Here is a 17,452-nt window from a genome sequence, read left to right as displayed (position 1 = left end):
TTTTAAATGTACACAAACATATAAAATCGTTGGGTATTTTTTCCTGTGAAAGGTTCTGTGAAGAAAAACAAAGCGGACAGTGCTCCTGTCCATGCCAGGGGTTTGGAATGAGATGATTTTTCTGATTCCTTTCATCCCAAACCCTTCTGCCACTCCATGTTTCTATGATACATGAAGTGCAGATTATCAGTTTTCAGGTGTCACCAGCAGCACCTTCAACTTTGCAGGTGCACAAAGAGCAAGTGACAAGTGAGATTAATGAGTTTTCCTCAGCATTTGTCTCTACAGAGCTTGAATGATATCAACAGACACATGGAGGTGGCAGCTGACAGCTCAGGCTCTCCCTCCACCATTTATTCAGCCTCTTTCTGTACAAGGTATTTTTTGATGTTGTTCTGACCCAGCAGCCTTGATATCAACAATAAAACCTCCTCCTCAGCCATGTGCATTGTTCTCTGACTGCCTCCCTGCTTTCTTTGTTTGCTCTCCATTGCAAATTCGCAGGTGCCATCCAGTCCTAAAGGAGAGGTGTTTGTGTCCATTTCCAGGTATTCCAGGGACAGGGATGAAACAAAGGCTGCAACAAGAACCCTTCAGCTAGCTCAGGTTCCCTCTGAATCCAAGGATATCCTAGCTGAGATATTCATCTCAGCTCTGTGACAGGATCTGTTGTTGTTCTTTGTCAGACTGGAGCAGACACTCAGCCCTTTCAACAATTATTCTTTAAATCATTAAAAAATGGTCTTATTCTGTTGTGATGGCCTAGAAATGTTTGCCTTTTAAAATTTCGTTTCCATGGGAGATGAAGTACAAATTTAAAACCTTAAGTGTGTTAACAATAGTGGAAGAGGAGTGATAGCCCAGTAATTTCACATTTAAAATCCCTCCCAATCATTTCCAGAATGTCCTCACTATCACACCAAAAAATGCTTATACAATCCCCTTCAAATTATGATCAGAAATTATCCCAAAAAAAAACCCCAACTCTGAAATTCAAGGACCATCTCAGTCTGCCTTGATGCCTCTGCACTTTGTTTGCTCTTTTTTGTTCTCCTCCTTTCCCGGGTTATTTTCCCAGGTTATTCCAGGTCAGAAACATGTTTTATATGGATCACAAAAGAAATGCTCACAGACGGTGGAAGTTCTGTCCCTTGCCTCAGGATCTCTTGTGAGAAGCAGCTGAGGGAGCTGAAAAAGGGGCTCAGCCTGGAGAAAAGGAGGCTCAGAGGGGACCTTGTGGCTCTGCAGAACTCCCTGACAGGAGGGGACAGCCAGGGGTGGGTCGGGATTTTCTCCCAAGAAACAAGGGACAGAGCACCTCAAATTGCACCAGGGGAGGTTTAGATTGGAAATTAGGAACAATCCCTTCACAGAAAGCTCTGTCCAGCCCTGGCACAGCTGCCCAGGGCACTGGTGGAGTCCCCGTCCCTGGAGGGTTTTGCTGATCTGGCCTGGGACTCACATCCCTTTGAGTAAAGGAGTTTTTATGAGAAGGGAAGACTTACTCATTTTGAAGTTTTCAGTCATGGGACAGCTCTGAAAATAGTACCTGGGATGCTAAATTTAAGTGTTAAGTGCTTTCCCAGAGCACTTAACCCGATTTGTGTTATGGCAATGTAAAGCAGCAGGATTTGACTGCAGTTGGGCTGAAGTGGTCCTGGAACTGGCTGAAAACCTGACTTTATTTACAACATTGTGAGGAGCAAGTGACAGATTGGAATGGATGAGAAGTGCCACTGGGGGTGGTCAGCAGGGAAAAATATGGAGGAAAAAATCTAATAGCAAACATTGGGGTTGAATAGGCAAAAACTTTGTGTTGTGGAGGAAAAAACATTGTATTCCCAGGAAGGAAACAAGCTGAATTTCCAGTCTGATGTTGGGATGGAGGATTCTCAGTGAACAAAATTAATCTCCAGCCTGATTTACAGCTCATGGAGCCCATGAGCTGGTTCCTGGCTCCCTCTTGTGGGAAAAGGTGCTGGAGGAGGAAGGGACCTCGTGGTGCAGAATTTGCTCAGGTGGAAAGGTAAAAGCAAGAGGAAATGCCTCTTTGCTCCATCCTCAGCACTGGTAATTCACAGAGTAAATGCATGATAATTATTAATATGTTTGGACAGCAGGGATGGGATTTGGTTCCAGGCACCAGATTTTACAGAGGAATTGAATTTTTGGAGGGAGTCACATTCAGGGTAAGTGTTTAACTACGAAGTTAATGTTTCCTAACTTAATATAATTTTATAGCATTTCTATAACTTTAAAAATCTCTGTAACTGTAGCAATACTGACAGCTCTGCTCTTAGCAGGATTAGGCTGAGCCAGGGAGGAGTTTCCTGGTGCTTTGTCCATTGCACTGCTGCCCCAGCCCCTGCCTGTATTGCCCCTCTCCAGACCCTGGTACCCAGCAGGCTGTCTCCAGCATGTCTCCATGGGATGGGAATGAAGCTGGGAATGGAGTTGGAGAGGGTTCAGGAAGGCTTCACCTCCTTACTGATACTGCTGTCCATGGCAGCCTTGCCCTCAGCACCCATGGGGAGAGGACTGGGCAACTGCAGTGGTGGGACTGGGGACAAGGGAGCATCCTGCCCTCCTTGCAGGAGCTCCAGGTGCCTCTCCCAGCCAGCACAGGGCTGTGACTGGGGCAGGACATCAGGAGCTGTGACTGGCCTGAGCCCATGGGTGCTCCACTCTACCAAAACTGTTTCTGAGTCCATAGCCAAAACCATTTCTGAGTCCACAGCCAAAACCCACCTTGGGCTGGGCTGTCCTGTGTTCCCCCCCGAGCCACCATCTGTCACAGACATCTTTTCTTGAAAATCCTTTCTTTAGGCTTTTCTCCTTTTGAGAAGCTGAGAGGCTTCAGGAACAAAATGTAAATAATAGTTATCTGTTGCTGTAGAAGTCAACAGAAAGATCTTTGATTGGCCCATCTTAGATGTTTATAATTAATGGCTAATCACAGCTCAGCTAGCTCAGACAGAGAGTCTGAAGCAGCTGCCTTTGTTATCATTCTTTCTATTCTATTCTTGGCTTAGCCAGCCTTCTGAGATGAAACCTTTTCTTCTATTCTTTCAGTATAGTTTTAATGTAATATATATCATAAAATAATAAATCAAGCCTTCTGAAATATAGAGTCAGATCTCCATCTCTTCCCTCATCCTAAGACCCCTATGAAGACCATCACAACCATCCTCCCTTGGAGCATCCCTGAGCCTGGTTCCTGCCCTCACTGACCCTGTAGTTCCCCTCATCCCACCCCACATGTCCATCCTGCAGCCTGGGCTGGTCTCTGCAGCCACTCTCCCCTCAGGCTGCCCCTCCACAGCCACAGCCCTGCTCCCAGGGTGCAGGAACACCCCAGGGTGGTCCCCATGGAGAGGACATTCCCAGGGGGCAATCCCAGGCCCGTGGACCCCTTCACCCTGGCCTCGTGGCGCAAGGGTAGCGCGTCTGACTCCAGATCAGAAGGTTGTGTGTTCAAATCACACCGGGGTCAGTCTGGGCCACCACTGGTACTTCTCTGCTTTTCTGGGGGGCTGTACTGTGGGGAGGGTATCTTAGCCTGGGGGTGTATATTCTATTTCCGTCTCTTATAGGTGGGACAGTTTCTTCTGTTCATTGGGAAGTTTTCTTTATCTCTTCCACAACCAATCCTCCCTTCAGTAGATATCTTCTGTCAATGGGCCAGTGAGTGTCCCTGCATGGCTGATAAAATTACATCATCCCATTGGGAGATGCTCTGCCCAGAGGGAGGAGCCAAGCATTCCTACCTGGATATAATCTGAGGTTTGGAACACCACAGGCAACCTTTTGCAGTGGATTCCCAGAGGAGCAGCTTACTTCTCCTCTGCATTCCCAGAGGAAGACCAGGCCCATCTACAGCACCACTGCACCTTCAGAGGAAAACTCCACCCTCCTGCAGATCCCTGCTCCAAAAGAACCACAGCTTGCACTGCTGGAGGGCTGCAACCACCATTTAGTGGGACTGCTGCCAAAACCCTGACCCACAGGGGGTCAGAGCATATTCTGACTCTGACAGTGGTTTGTTTTCTTTTTGTACTATTGCATTTGTATTTTTAATTTTCCTAGTAAAGAACTGTTACTGCTCTTCCCATATCTTTGCCTGAGAGCCCCTTAATTTCAAAATTATGATAATTCAGAGGGAGGGGATTTGCATTTTCCATTTCAAGGAAGGCTCCTGCCTTCTTTAGCAGAGACCTGTCTGTTCAAACCCAGACAGAGGGGCAGGACTCAGGGTGTAGGGACATGGACTAGACTATATGGGGAACATGATGCCCAGAGCTCTCTTATGAGCAGGGAGCTGTGCTGGATGGAAATTATGGGTCAGGATGCAAGCAGGGATGTTGCATTGTGGTGTGTGTCTGCCATAATTTACCTCAAGAAGGAGTCAATGCCTTCCTCAGAAAAATGCAGGAAACTTTTTAACTCCAGTCTCAATCACTTCTGGAGGACCTGGACATGCTTTCCTGGCATGTTAACATGGGATGGTAGGGTCAGTCCAGGGGACTGAATATCTCCAAGGATCTGGAGATATCTGGAGGGGAATCAAGAGCAATTACACTGTGTAGGATTATAGGAAAAGGGGCAAGTTTCTGATGAACAACATGGAAAGATTTTTTTTCAAGAATATTGAGAAAGACCATCTGGAATGCTCTAGTCTGGGCAATCACAGCTCGGGATCTGCCTGAACACTATGGAAACAACCCCTAATTATCCATGCCCAATGGAAGAAAGATGTGAAAAAACTGGAAGGCCAAGGATTTACCAAATGCAGACCATCCTAGACCAAACTAATACATTTATTTGAAGAGATGATTTCTTTTGTAGTCAGGTGGTCACTGAGGAAAATCATTTATCTTGGCTTTGGTTTCACCTCTGACAAGGTCTCCCAGTCATGTCCCTGCAGCAGGACACGCACACAGAGCAGCTGAGCTCAATCCAAAGGCAAAGCAAAGGGCCAGGACTGGGCACTGAGCAGGTTGGGGTCAGGGGCTGGGGGTCCAGGGGACCCTTCACTGCTGGATGCTGAACTGGCTGTGCTTTGGCGTCTCTGTGGTGGGAGCAGAGGCTGTTCCACACAAGGAAGGACACGGGCAGCCTGGCAGGGACATGGGGGTGACCAGGGGACAGGGCCAGTGGCGCAATGGACAACGCGCCTGACTACGGATCAGGAGATTGCAGGTTCGACTCCTGCCTGGCTCAACACTTTTAGCCCAGGCAAATTCCTCCTGCTCCCTTCTTTCTGAGCACCTTCCTTCTCCCGACCATCATCCATCCTCCCTCAAGCTCCTCATGTCCTGTCCCACGCTCCAAAAGGAGCAGGAATGGAGCCCACACCAGAACCAGGGACACCTCAGCAAATCCCACAGCAGAATGCAGGTGCCTCCAGAACTGCTGTCCCACAGCCAGGACAGAGCCAGCACTCCCAGGATGTCCTGGCACCTCATGTGCCCTGGTCCCAGCCCCTTCCACGGGTCATCCTGGTCCTGCTGCCCTTTGTCAGTGCCTTGACAAGTTCTCCATGTGACAGCAGTGGTCGCAGGGTAGAACAAGGTCCCAAAGAAACTTTGGAGTTTCTATCCTTGGAGTTATTTAAAGTTTGACTACAACCTGATGTCAACGACTGCTCTCCTCTGAGCGGGGATTAGATCACCTGCTTCCCAGGGATTTCCTACAATCTATTTTTTCTGTCCTTAATTAATTCTGTCCCAAAGCCCATCCAGCAATGGGAACCCCCAGGCTACCATGAGGGCCGGGCCAGTGGCGCAATGGACAACGCGCCTGACTACGGATCAGGAGATTGCAGGTTCGACTCCTGCCTGGCTCGCAATTTTCCTGCCCACAGCCTGGCTGTCACATTGATGGTGACAGTGGACATCTTCCCCCATGGTGTCCTGCCTCTCCCCGGTGTTATCCCTTCCCGCACAGCAAAACTTCCCTCGCATCAGAGGAGGCTCTGACTGGACATACTGGTGAAAAAAATTCTCTGTGAGATGGTAAATCATTAAGAGAGGAGCCCAGAGAGGCTGTGGCCTCTACATCCTTGGAAATATCCAGAGTCTGAGCATGCAGTCTTGATCTGCATGTCATAAATTAAGCGGAAGTCTGGACTGGAGACCGCCATGTATCATTTCTACATAAATCACTGTTATTTGACATAAAATTCCCATTTCCATGTTCTTTTGTTGCTTCATCCCACATTTGCACACTCATGGTTCTGTCATCACTGTTTTGTACCTTCACTGTGTCTGTGGCTTGGGCCAGGAAGGTTGAAGATGCCCATGTGTAGGGAAGCCCAGACTAATTGGCCACCAAGCAAGATCTCGCTACAGCTCATGTGCCCACCCCTCTGTAACCAGGCTGGAGCAAGTGGAGATGGCCTTGGGCTAAACTTTCCCCTGCACTGGGCACCACAACTCCGGAGAGTTCTATAAGGCCTGGGAAGTTTAACCGCACATCCCATAGGAAGGCAGGATGTGCCCTCCAACCCTCCAGAGCAGCTGAGCTGAGCCCGGAGCTCAGTACAGGCACGTCTTCTCCTGGGTGGTGGAACCGGTGGGACCACAGGTGAGGAGGACAAGGCTGAATGGAACGGGCAGGTGGGAGCAAGGTGAGATCCTGCCACTTGCCTTTAACCACCAATAAAACCAGGTGGTCCTGAAGTGAGGAGAGCAGGTGGGATCAGAGGCTGGGGCCAGTTTCTCAATGAACACATCTAACTATGGATCAGGAATCTGTCTGCAGGTTCAAGCCCTGCCTTGATCACCCTGAAACTGGTGATGGAGGTGACAAGAGACAGCTGTCTTCCTGAGGTCCTTAACCTTCCAGGCTTTTTTTCCCATCTTTCTAATATCACCATCATGAGAATATCATTTTGTGACATCAAAGCTGTGAGCAGGGCACTGCTTCCAGAGCAGAACTTGTCAAGGCACTGACAAAGGGCAGCAGGACCAGGGTGAGCCTTGGAAGGGGCTTGGTACCAGGGCACATGAGGTGCCAGGACATCCTGGGAGTGCTGGCTCTGTCCTGGCTGTGGGGCAGCAGTTCTGGAGGCACCTGCATTCCCAGGAGGCACCCGCATTTTGCTGTGGGATTTGCTGTGGTGTCCCTGGCTCTGGTGTGGGCTCCATTCCTGCTCCTTTTGGAGTGTGGGACAGGACATGAGGAGCTTGAGGGAGGATGGATGATGGTCGGGAGAAGGAAGGTGCTCAGAAAGAAGGGAGCAGGAGGAATTTGCCTGGGCTAAAAGTGTTGAGCCAGGCAGGAGTCGAACCTGCAATCTCCTGATCCGTAGTCAGGCGCGTTGTCCATTGCGCCACTGGCCCTGTCCCCTGGTCACCCCCATGTCCCTGCCAGGCTGCCCGTGTCCTTCCTTGTGTGGAACAGCCTCTGCTCCCACCACAGAGACGCCAAAGCACAGCCAGTTCAGCATCCAGCAGTGAAGGGTCCCCTGGACCCCCAGCCCCTGACCCCAACCTGCTCAGTGCCCAGTCCTGGCCCTTTGCTTTGCCTTTGGATTGAGCTCAGCTGCTCTGTGTGCGTGTCCTGCTGCAGGGACATGACTGGGAGACCTTGTCAGAGGTGAAACCAAAGTCAAGATAAATTATGTTCCTCAGTGTCCATTTGGCCATTGAGGAAGGAATTGTATAATCCCAGAGTGTTCTGCCCTTGGGAAATCCATGGTCCCTATCTCTATCATCACATTCTTCCTTCATTGCAGGAGCATTCTCATCTGGCCTCTGAGGTGGGCTGGACCAGACTCTTCTTTTTTACTCTTTTCTTGAGAAAAACTCCTTATGGTGTTCATCAGAAACCTCTATTTCCATCATATTACACTGAACCATTGTCCTTAAACACTCCAGGAGTCCCCTGGACTGACTGTACCTCCCCCAGACGGATGTTTCAGGGAAATATCACATGGAGATAAGTCCAGATCCCCCAGGAGTGACTGGGCCTGCAGTTGTGAAGCTCTTTCCTCTTTTCACAGAAAGCCTTCACTCCCTTCAGCTTCCTATGAGGCAAAGTGCAGCAGACACCTACTCACCCATCACACCTCCCTGCTTTGTCCTGACCTGAGTCCTGTGAATCATGGGTTTGATATCCTTGCATCTTCCAGGTGAATGAGATTTCAGTCCCCAGGGAGGTGCTGGGCTGTGAAGTTTTTGCTTTTTTTTTTAAGGTTGGGATGCGTGAGATGGAATTTTATGTTTGGACTCAGATGCTTATTAGTTCTTATCTATATTGTAGTTTTATAGACTGTGAGTGCTACAGTATTTTATTTTAACAAACTAAAAATTGAGTCGTATCTATATATAAGAGAAGAGAGAAATTAAGAAACTACACTTAAATTAGTTTTATTTTTTACTTAATAACTAACTACTTGTGGCTTGCAATGGGAATTTTTTAAATCAATTACACAATACTACTCAAACCTACGAAGAAGAAGGTGAAGAAGGACTAGCTTCTGCTCTAAAACCTCTATTTTGTTTTATATATATTACTACATTTTAAAACCTTAAACTCTAAGTTTTCTACTATGCGATATTACACACTTCTATTCAAACTCCACACCCATAATCCCAGTTCCATGGAAATTTCGGAAGCTTTCTCCACAACTTCAGGTCAAATGCAGTGTTCTCTTGGGGGTCAGTGCCTGACAGCACAGAAAGTCTAAAATTCTTAGTAACCAGGGTTCCAACACTGTGCCACCATTTTTCCTGTCCCTCTGAAGACACCACATCCAGGAGTGTTTCTCCTGGGAGAAGCTCTGCAGGGCTGCTGTGGGCAGGGGCCATTTTTGGCCTTCTTCCTCTGAAGTATCTCATTTCTATATTCTAAATATCTAGAATATTTTGTTTAGCAAGGCAAGGCAGGCAACAATGGTGCCACTCCTCTGCCAGGTGAAGCAAAACTCCCATTCCCTCAAAGAACGCCTCACATTCCACAATGATATTTGAGTAGTGAGAGCTCCACCCTGACCTCGTGGCGCAATGGTAGCGCGTCTGACTCCAGATCAGAAGGCTGTGTGTTCAAATCACACCGGGGTCATGTCCCCTTGCATCTCCTAGATGCTTCCTTTTGCCCTCCCCCTCCATAACTCTGTACCCCGAATCCCTTCAGAAGGGCAGAGGATGAGCCATGGCAGAGTGATCTTTCCTTGCTGGATGAGTGTTCAAAGTTTCTTCAAAGTATCACTTCAGTTTTCCCTTTCTCTATGTTTGAAAAGCTGATAGGAATAGAGGGGACCTCAGATGTGGCTTCGTGTCTGGATATCAATTCTTCTGGTCCCCAAATCCCTTTGGAATGGCAAGGGACTGTTAGGGAGGATAAGATCCCTTTGTACTTTCTTCCTCAGATCAAATAATCCCAATTTCTCCACATCTCTCTCCACATACCCCATATCCAACTTCCCCACCACCTTGATGGCTCTCACTGAACTTGCTTCACTGTGTCAGTGAGGTTTTTTTGTAGATTCTGTTGAAACACCTGGCTGTGGGGAGCCTAAGTTGAGCCATCAGGACTGGGCATCAGGATCTTTAACTCTCTTCTTAGTCTTCTCTTGATTCCCCATGGTGAGATGGACAGAGGGGATGGAGGGCTGGAAGAAAGGCTTGAAGGACCTTATATGAGTTATTATTCATAAAAAGTAGTTGAATTCCTTTAAGGGCTCTTTCAAAGTGAATTTATAGATATATAAACAGGAGAAATACTGAGATAAGACAATGGATCAATAAGAAAGGCAAGAACCTAAGAGCCTTTATTCCACAACTCCTGGAGTGCCACCAAAGGGTTGAGTGAGCAGGGATTTCCTCAAGATGTCGCTGCCTCACTGCTTTCAACGTCACAGAATCATCGAGGTTGGAAAAGACCTCCAAGTTCATTAAGCCAAATGTCCTTGTCCTTATGGCTCTGTCTCCATAATGTGATTTTCTGTCTCTTTGACTTCTCAGAATGGAAAGAAACTCAGGTATTTCGTTTTGAAAATCTTCCACAGATGAAAAAGCCCCAGATAGAATAATTTTCAAGATGCTGTTGTTGGGACAACTGGCATTCTCTTAAAAGGATATTTGGTAGGAAGCATTATTCTTGTAGACTTTTCATCAAAAGTATTTTCACTGCAGGCAATGGGAACAGTTTTACATTTCATAAAAAATGCTGAGTTCACAACTATTCTCACTTTTCAAAGGGCCAAACTCTTAAGACTTCTGAAAGCCTTTTATTTTATTTTTTTTTAAGCAGGAGCATTTTGAGTCACAATCTAGGGAAGGTGCCCCTGCCCATGACAGAGGGGTTGGAACAGGAGGATCTTCAAGGTCCCCTTTCAACACAAACCATTTGATGATTCTATGAAGAGCCTGGTGATGAGATTTAATCAAAGGGACACTTTAACAGAGAGTAGAACTTGGTGTCTCCCATTCAAGGAAAGTTGTCACAAGCTACTTAATAACCAAGATAATTTACTAATTTTGAGACTCTCCAAATGTTTCCAGTTAAAATACTCTGTCTTGCATAAACAAGGAAATCTTTGAGGCCATATCAAATGGGAAATGTGAGGGAGAAAATCTTAAAATATTCCATATTGCTGTAAATTCCTGTAACAAGTCCTCTTTCCTATATAACTTTATTTTCCAGTGAAAATCCAGTTCTCAGGGAATTATGATCAGCCCTGTCGAGGTCTGTTACACAAAGTAGTTTACTCTGAATATTGTCTTAGAGATAGCTTGACCAGAGGAGGATGTGAAACCTGAAGCTGGCACTCCACACAGTGACAGATTGGGTTCAATTCTGGACTTTTTTTGTGTCTGGTGGAAATGTTTATCTGTAGAAACTTGAAGTATATTTTGTTAGGCAGCAAGGTTGGTTTGTTTTCTTTTGCTTTTTTTTTTTCTGTCTGTATACGCAACAGTGTCACTCTTGTATCACCAGGCTTCCTTCTAGAATGATCCCATGACTGTTTTGGAAGCTGAAGTTTTGTTTTCATTTCTCTCCACCCTGTTGGTTCAAGTCTCAGTGTCCAAGTTGAGGACAAGGCCACTTCTCCCTGTGAGTGACCAAGGAAAGGTTGTTTTTGGTTTGCTGACCTTCCTAAGGATAAAGACCACAGAAACACAGAATGGAAAAGGTTGGAAGGCACCACTGGAGGTCATTTGGCCCAACCTTCCTGCTCAAGCAGACTCATCCTAGAAGACATTGCTCAGGATTGTGTCCAGACAATTCTGGAATATCTCTAGTGAGGGAGATTCCACCTCCTCTCTGGGCAACTTGTAGGTCCTCCTGTTTGTGGAGAGAGGATAATTTCATGCCAAAAGAGAGATCTTTATCCTCTATTCCCTCAGCACTTGAACCAATCAATGAAGAGACTGATGGAGAAGTGATGGAGGAAGCTATTAACATTTAGACACCAGGAGGAATTTCTTCATGGAAAGGGTGCTCAGGAGTTGGGATGGGCTGCCCAGGGAGGTGGAGTTTCCATCCCTGGAAGTGTCCATGGAATTTACTGGACATGGCACTCAGTGCTCTGACAAGGTGGGGATCAGTCACAGGTTGGACTCAGTGGTTGGGAGCTCTTTTCCAACCTAAATAATTCAGTAATTCTGTGATTCTAACAGATTTTGTGTCTCCCATTTCCTCTGGCCAAGCCTGTCCCTGGTGCTGTCATCCCTTCCCTGTTTACATCTTCATCTCACTCCTGCCTTAGTGTGCAGGAGGATGGGGGTGTCAGGGCTGTGATTGCTCAGTCTTCCATGTGAGGATGAATTTTTATAAATATCTTCAGCAATGGCATGGGAAAAAACCCCAAAGAGTAGGGTTTTGGCAATTTTATTCCAGCTATTTAAAAGCCCCACCAACAGCAGGGAACTTTATAAAACGGAGCAAGTGGGAAAATATATAACAGAAGTACTCAGGGGTAATGGATTTAGGGGAAAATAACCCAGGTTGTGACACTGGGTAATTTATTTCCCAATGTACATTTTGTTGACAGCATGTGGTTGATATTTATCTTTCTCTGCAATCAGGAGGCAGAAGGGTTTTCAGCTTGTACGCTGATATCTTTAAAATCAGGCCATAAACCAGTATGGGATGGATTATCAGCTAAGAATCTTCAAGAGAGAAATATTTCCTTGGATTTATTTCATGGGAAAACAACAATAAAAAAGGCTCAAAGCAATTTCTTATCTCTATCTCTGTTGCAATACCCAAGCCTGAAAATCATCAAGCTTCTTTGCCATCAGATTTCAGACTTTAATTCATAATTAATTTCTTGCAAACTCTTTTTTTTCTATTTTTTCAGCTGCTTTGCCAGGTGCAGACCCAGAGTGTACTCATGAGTGATTTTCAGTTTGTTGTTTTAGAAACTGGGTGAATATTAGAACAAATTCCAAGAAAACCTGGACAAAGCACAGGGACCACCCTTGTGAGCAGACACCAATTCTGGTAGTGAGATGTAATCTAGAGTAGATTTTTTAAATTAATAAATGTCTAAATGAATGCAAGCCAGAGCTCGCCAGTTTGTAGGTAACCACCATTCTAATTTCATTCCCTGCTCTGTCAGAGTCCATTTGCTTTTCAAAGCCCCAAAAGTGTGTTAGACACTTTTTGCGCCTTATATTTGCAGTGAAAAGGTCATGATGGGAATTTTTCCCAAGGAAAAAAAAGGCAAGATGAGGCTGGAGCAGATGGCCCTTCTGAGCATATCACTCCCCATCTCCAAGGTTGATAGAGAAATAATATAGCTCTAAGACTTTTGAGCATGGAAAATCAACCAAATTTCTTTCCTTTCCCTGAATTTTTCCTTGGGATTTTGTCCCTTATGTAAGAACTGTCCCTTATGTAAGGAGCTGTCTGCAAATGGGATTTGATCCAACACTTGGCTCCTTCCTTCCTTCCTTCCTTCCTTCCTTCCTTCCTTCCTTCCTTCCTTCCTTCCTTCCTTCCTTCCTTCCTTCCTTCCTTCCTTCCTTCCTTCCTTCCTTCCTTCCTTCCTTCCTTCCTTCCTTCCTTCCTTCCTTCCTTCCTTCCTTCCTTCCTTCCTTCCTTCCTCTGAGATTTTATATCATATTCCTGCAACCAAAACTGTTTATGCAACTAAATCACTGTACAAGACCTATGTCCTTTACATGGTGGAAATGGCTGATTAAATACAGAACTGCTGTAATCTGAAAGGCCAATTCAATTTTAGGGTAAAAGCCAGAGATTTCACTTACTTGTGATTGCAACAGCTTTGGTCCAAATAATGTACCAGCAGAGCTGCTGAGTGTCCTGGGGCAGGAGGAGTGAGAGGAGGGGAAGGAGGGAAGGAAAGGGATGTTCTCTCCTGTGAGAACATCCATCACAAACTGTCCTGGAGCAGCACCATGACCACGTTGGCATTAAAACAGTGTGGGCACAGAGGTATAGGGCCTGGCTCTGTAATATTGGCTAAACTGGCTCAGTTTGGGCCCAGAACAACTGTACAGGGGGGCTGGTGTGGGTTAGGAACCACTCCCTGTGGATAGCTTTAATCCAACCACCTGTTCCTGAAGCTGAAGAACACTTCTAGGAAACTGACAGTATGGATGTGGCCAGCCACCCTTGTTGCCCCAAAATCACAGAATGGTTTGGGCTGGAAAGGACCTTTGCACCCACACCCACAAACTCAACCTCTCTGCCCCTCTGAGGGGCTGGAGAGGGGAATGAAAGGTGGGTTAAAATGTTTATTCCCCTGCAAAGGCGTGGGAGTGAAAATGCGAAGATGACTTGAGAAATGAAGCCCTAAATGATGCTAGGAACTCTCGGCTTTTCCAAAGGTCAGTTTCCTAGAAGTGTGTGGCTCATTACCCAGGAGGAATCCCATCCTTGAAGGAGGAGGTGAGGTGCTGCTGCTCAAGACGTGGTTTCCCAGGAAATTCATGCACAGGGGAGCAGGAAATATTGGCCCTGCGTGGGTCTGTGGAGACCTCTGTGCAGAGGGGGCTTGGGGTCATTGAAATAATCTCAAACATTTTGTAAACTTCAGCAGATGAGAGTTAGGATGGTTTATGCCATGTCAACATGTCTGTGAGGAAGGGAGATTAAAAGTTAACAACTCTGTGGCTTCCCTGGTTTTTGAGGGATTTTTCCATGCCGGAACAGTACAGCTGCTGCAATGTCAGCCCTGAAATCCTATCCTCCCAGGTGAGATTGGAGCATGGTGGGGAAAAATATCTGTGAATAGAGAGATGAAATTAAAGAGATTAAATGAAAGAAGAGGCAGAAAGTATATTTATGTGGTGCTCCCAGATAGACCACAGAATGGAATTTTTGTGTTGGATGGGACCTTAAAGATCATCCACTTCCATCCTGTGCCATGGGCAGGGACACATTCCACTATCCCAGGCTGCTCCAAACCACATCAAACCTGGCTTTGGACACTTCCAGGGATCCAGGGGCAGCCACAGCTTCTTTGGGCACCCTGTGCCAGGACCTCCCCACCCTGATGCTTATCTCAAGGAGATATTTAAAGAGCATCAGTTATCAAGGAAATGCTTAGAGTCCTGTCTCTATGACTCCTAAGAAATAATATTATAGCCATCTAGAAAGTGTTTGCAATCAACAAATGGTATAGTTCCAGGAAAAACTAATTTCAGGGAGAAAAGTGTAAGAAAAAACATCAACTCAAAATTTAAACAAGAACCTGGGAAGCAAACAACTGGGTGATGTAGGAACAAGTGAAGAGCCAGGCACTGCCACTTCTCATCCCCAGCAGATGTGGCCCATTGGGTGGGACAAAGCAAACTCCACCCCCAGCTCTGGCCCCTGCATTACACAATGCCCTGATTGGCTCATTGGAAATTGGTGACGTGCTTGATGATGTCATGGCTTGCACAACTGGGTTTTGTCCCTGATGTTGACCTTTGAAGCTGTGGGCTGCTTTACAGAGGGCTAGAAATGAGATAACTGAGTAAATCAAAGTATCCAATTATTTTGGGTGACTCCTCCAGCTGGTTTTCTCTGTTCTTTAGAAGTGTCAAAGGCCAGGTTGGACGGGGCTTGGAGCAACCTGGAATAGTGGAAGGTGTCCCTGCCCATGGCAGGGGGTGGAACTGGATGTTCTTTATGGTCCTTCCAACCCAAACTATCCTTGATACGATATTTCAAGACATCTTTTATAACTGAATGGACAAACTTTTTTGTTAGATTAGTGATATCTTTTAGTGATATCCCTCATTGTGTGCCATCTATACAAGTGGAGGTCTGCAGTGACTGACTCACAGAGTGGGATTTAGACATCCATCATCACTGTGATTTCTCTAGGGGACAGTGGCATCCAAGCAGAGACAGCAATGAAACTCTGGGCAAATCCAAGCTTTGATCAGCACATTGACCTGTGCAGAAGACAGATATTTAGATCTCAAAAAAAATATTGTTATAATTTGTCATTTATAGCAGAAGAAGGATTGCTAGCAGCAGGACAGAGGAATTCAAGACAACTGAACCATGAGGAGGGAGAGGAGCACAATTGATGAAGCATCTTATAAAAGGCTCATTTGCAGTTGGTGCCAAACCAGACAAACATGAATAATTCACAGAATTACAGAATCACCGGGTTGGAAGAGACCTTCAAGATCATCAAGTCCAACCCATGCCCCAACACCTCAAATAAACCATAGCACCAAGTGCCACATCCAATCTTTTTTAAACACATCCAGGGATGGTGACTCTACCACATCCCTGGGCAGCCCATTCCACAACTTGATCATTATTTCTGTAAAAAACTTTTTCCTAATATCCAATAAATATTTCCCTTGGTGCAGCTTGAGACTGTCTGGTTCTGTCAGCTGCAATATGTAATAATTATAATATGATTAGCTGCAATACAGTCTGGAAACCTTCTGGACTCACAGCAGTGCCTATCTCTGGGTTCTGAGATGACATCATTTGACCATACCCATATTGTGCAATTCTTGGCTTCCAGTCCAAGGTGACCACACCAGGTACCTGCTGGAATAGTTCCTAGCCAGGACTAATCATTGAAACAGCCCAGGAATTTTTGGCACAGGGCTAGCAGAGGACAGATCTGCCAGGACTGTTCTAATAATTGAATATTGCTGATGATGAGTTTTCCATGGTCACATCCTGAATCACTGCTCACACTCTGCTGCCTGAATTAGCTGCAGCTCAATAAATTGTAATGTGATCTTGGATGTAGCAGGCACAATGGAGTCGTCTACTACAGATGAGAACAAGCAGAAGGTCAATGCCATGCTGACCTGACTGATCATAGATATAAATTTATATTAATCCAATTCTTGTGGCTGCAGCATTAGCAGCTTCCTACCTAAAAAGTGTTGTGGTGCTGTGAGGGGTCCTCAGGACAGGGTGAGAGATGAGAATTTGACTCCATGTTCTCAGAAGGCTGATTTGACATTATATTATATTATATTATATTATATTATATTATATTATATTATATTATATTATATTATATTATATTATATTATATTATATTATATTATATTATATTATATTATATTATATTATATTATATTATATTATATTATATTATGAAATTATATACTAAAACTATACTAAAGAAAGAGAAAGGATCATCAGGAGTCTGGACAAGAATGATAATAAAAACCTGTGACAGACTCAGAGAGTCTGACACAGCTGGTTGTGATTTGTCATTAGTTAAAAACAATTCACATGCTGAGTAAACAATTCTCCAAATCACATTCCAGAGCAGCAAAACAGGGAGAAGCTGAAGCTTCTCAGCTTCCCAGGAGAAGAAATCCTGGTGAAGGGATTTTTCATAAAATATCATGGTGACAAACAAGAATCAGTGAAGTGATGATGGCACCAAAGGCAACAGAACTATCAAATACACCACAGGAGTAGACATTTAAATGATGCACAGAGGGAAGCATTTAGACCCTGCTCACTGTCTAATGAAGACACTTATGGTGTTTTAGCTTGTCATCAACTGTACAATAACTCTTAAAATTTAAGGCTTATTCGGTAGGTTACCATCCACACAGAAGTCTCAGTATTTTTTAGGAAAAACAGCAACACTAGGGCTGTGTGACAGATCAGGGAACTCCTCATCAGGACCAGAGAAGTACCAGTGTGTTCTCCACAGCCTACAGGAGATCCTGCCTTCCTCCTTCCTCTCAAACACTCCTTATTATTCCTTCTCACTTTCCCCTCCACAGAGGAATTCCCCTTCAGCTGAGAGGCACAGAGGACAGTACATTCTCCCAGCTGGTGTTCAGGGCTGTCATTTGAATTCTATTTTATGTTGACTCAGTGTCTGGATTGCAGCAGGAGGGCACAAGCCGCTGAGATTGAAGCAGCCAAGTGCAGGTAATGATTGACCAGGCTCCCAGACCTCAGCACAGCAACATCCCTGAACCTGAAATGTACAGGGGCCTCCCCTTGTGCCCTTTCAGTGACTCCAGCCAATGTCTCACACACC

General features: G+C 45.5%; 5 non-coding genes across 5 annotated transcripts; 4 read left to right on the top strand and 1 right to left on the bottom strand.

The window, feature by feature from the left end:
• The first annotated feature begins 3,421 nt into the window (after positions 1 to 3,421).
• TRNAW-CCA (transfer RNA tryptophan (anticodon CCA)) lies at positions 3,422 to 3,493 on the top strand. The gene has a single exon. It is a non-coding gene; the product is annotated as a tRNA-Trp (tRNA).
• A 1,654-nt stretch (positions 3,494 to 5,147) lies between these two features.
• On the top strand, positions 5,148 to 5,220 carry TRNAR-ACG (transfer RNA arginine (anticodon ACG)). Its single transcript has one exon. It is a non-coding gene; the product is annotated as a tRNA-Arg (tRNA).
• A 552-nt stretch (positions 5,221 to 5,772) lies between these two features.
• Positions 5,773 to 5,845, top strand: TRNAR-ACG (transfer RNA arginine (anticodon ACG)). The gene has a single exon. It is a non-coding gene; the product is annotated as a tRNA-Arg (tRNA).
• A 1,425-nt stretch (positions 5,846 to 7,270) lies between these two features.
• Positions 7,271 to 7,343, bottom strand: TRNAR-ACG (transfer RNA arginine (anticodon ACG)). Its single transcript has one exon. It is a non-coding gene; the product is annotated as a tRNA-Arg (tRNA).
• Positions 7,344 to 8,994: 1,651 nt separating this feature from the next.
• Positions 8,995 to 9,066, top strand: TRNAW-CCA (transfer RNA tryptophan (anticodon CCA)). The gene has a single exon. It is a non-coding gene; the product is annotated as a tRNA-Trp (tRNA).
• The last annotated feature ends 8,386 nt before the right edge of the window (positions 9,067 to 17,452 follow it).

The sequence above is a fragment of the Zonotrichia leucophrys genome, chromosome 3 (genome assembly GCF_028769735.1).
Source record: "Zonotrichia leucophrys gambelii isolate GWCS_2022_RI chromosome 3, RI_Zleu_2.0, whole genome shotgun sequence".
Taxonomy (NCBI): Eukaryota; Metazoa; Chordata; class Aves; order Passeriformes; family Passerellidae; genus Zonotrichia; species Zonotrichia leucophrys.
This window is presented reverse-complemented; position numbering and strand designations above follow the sequence as displayed.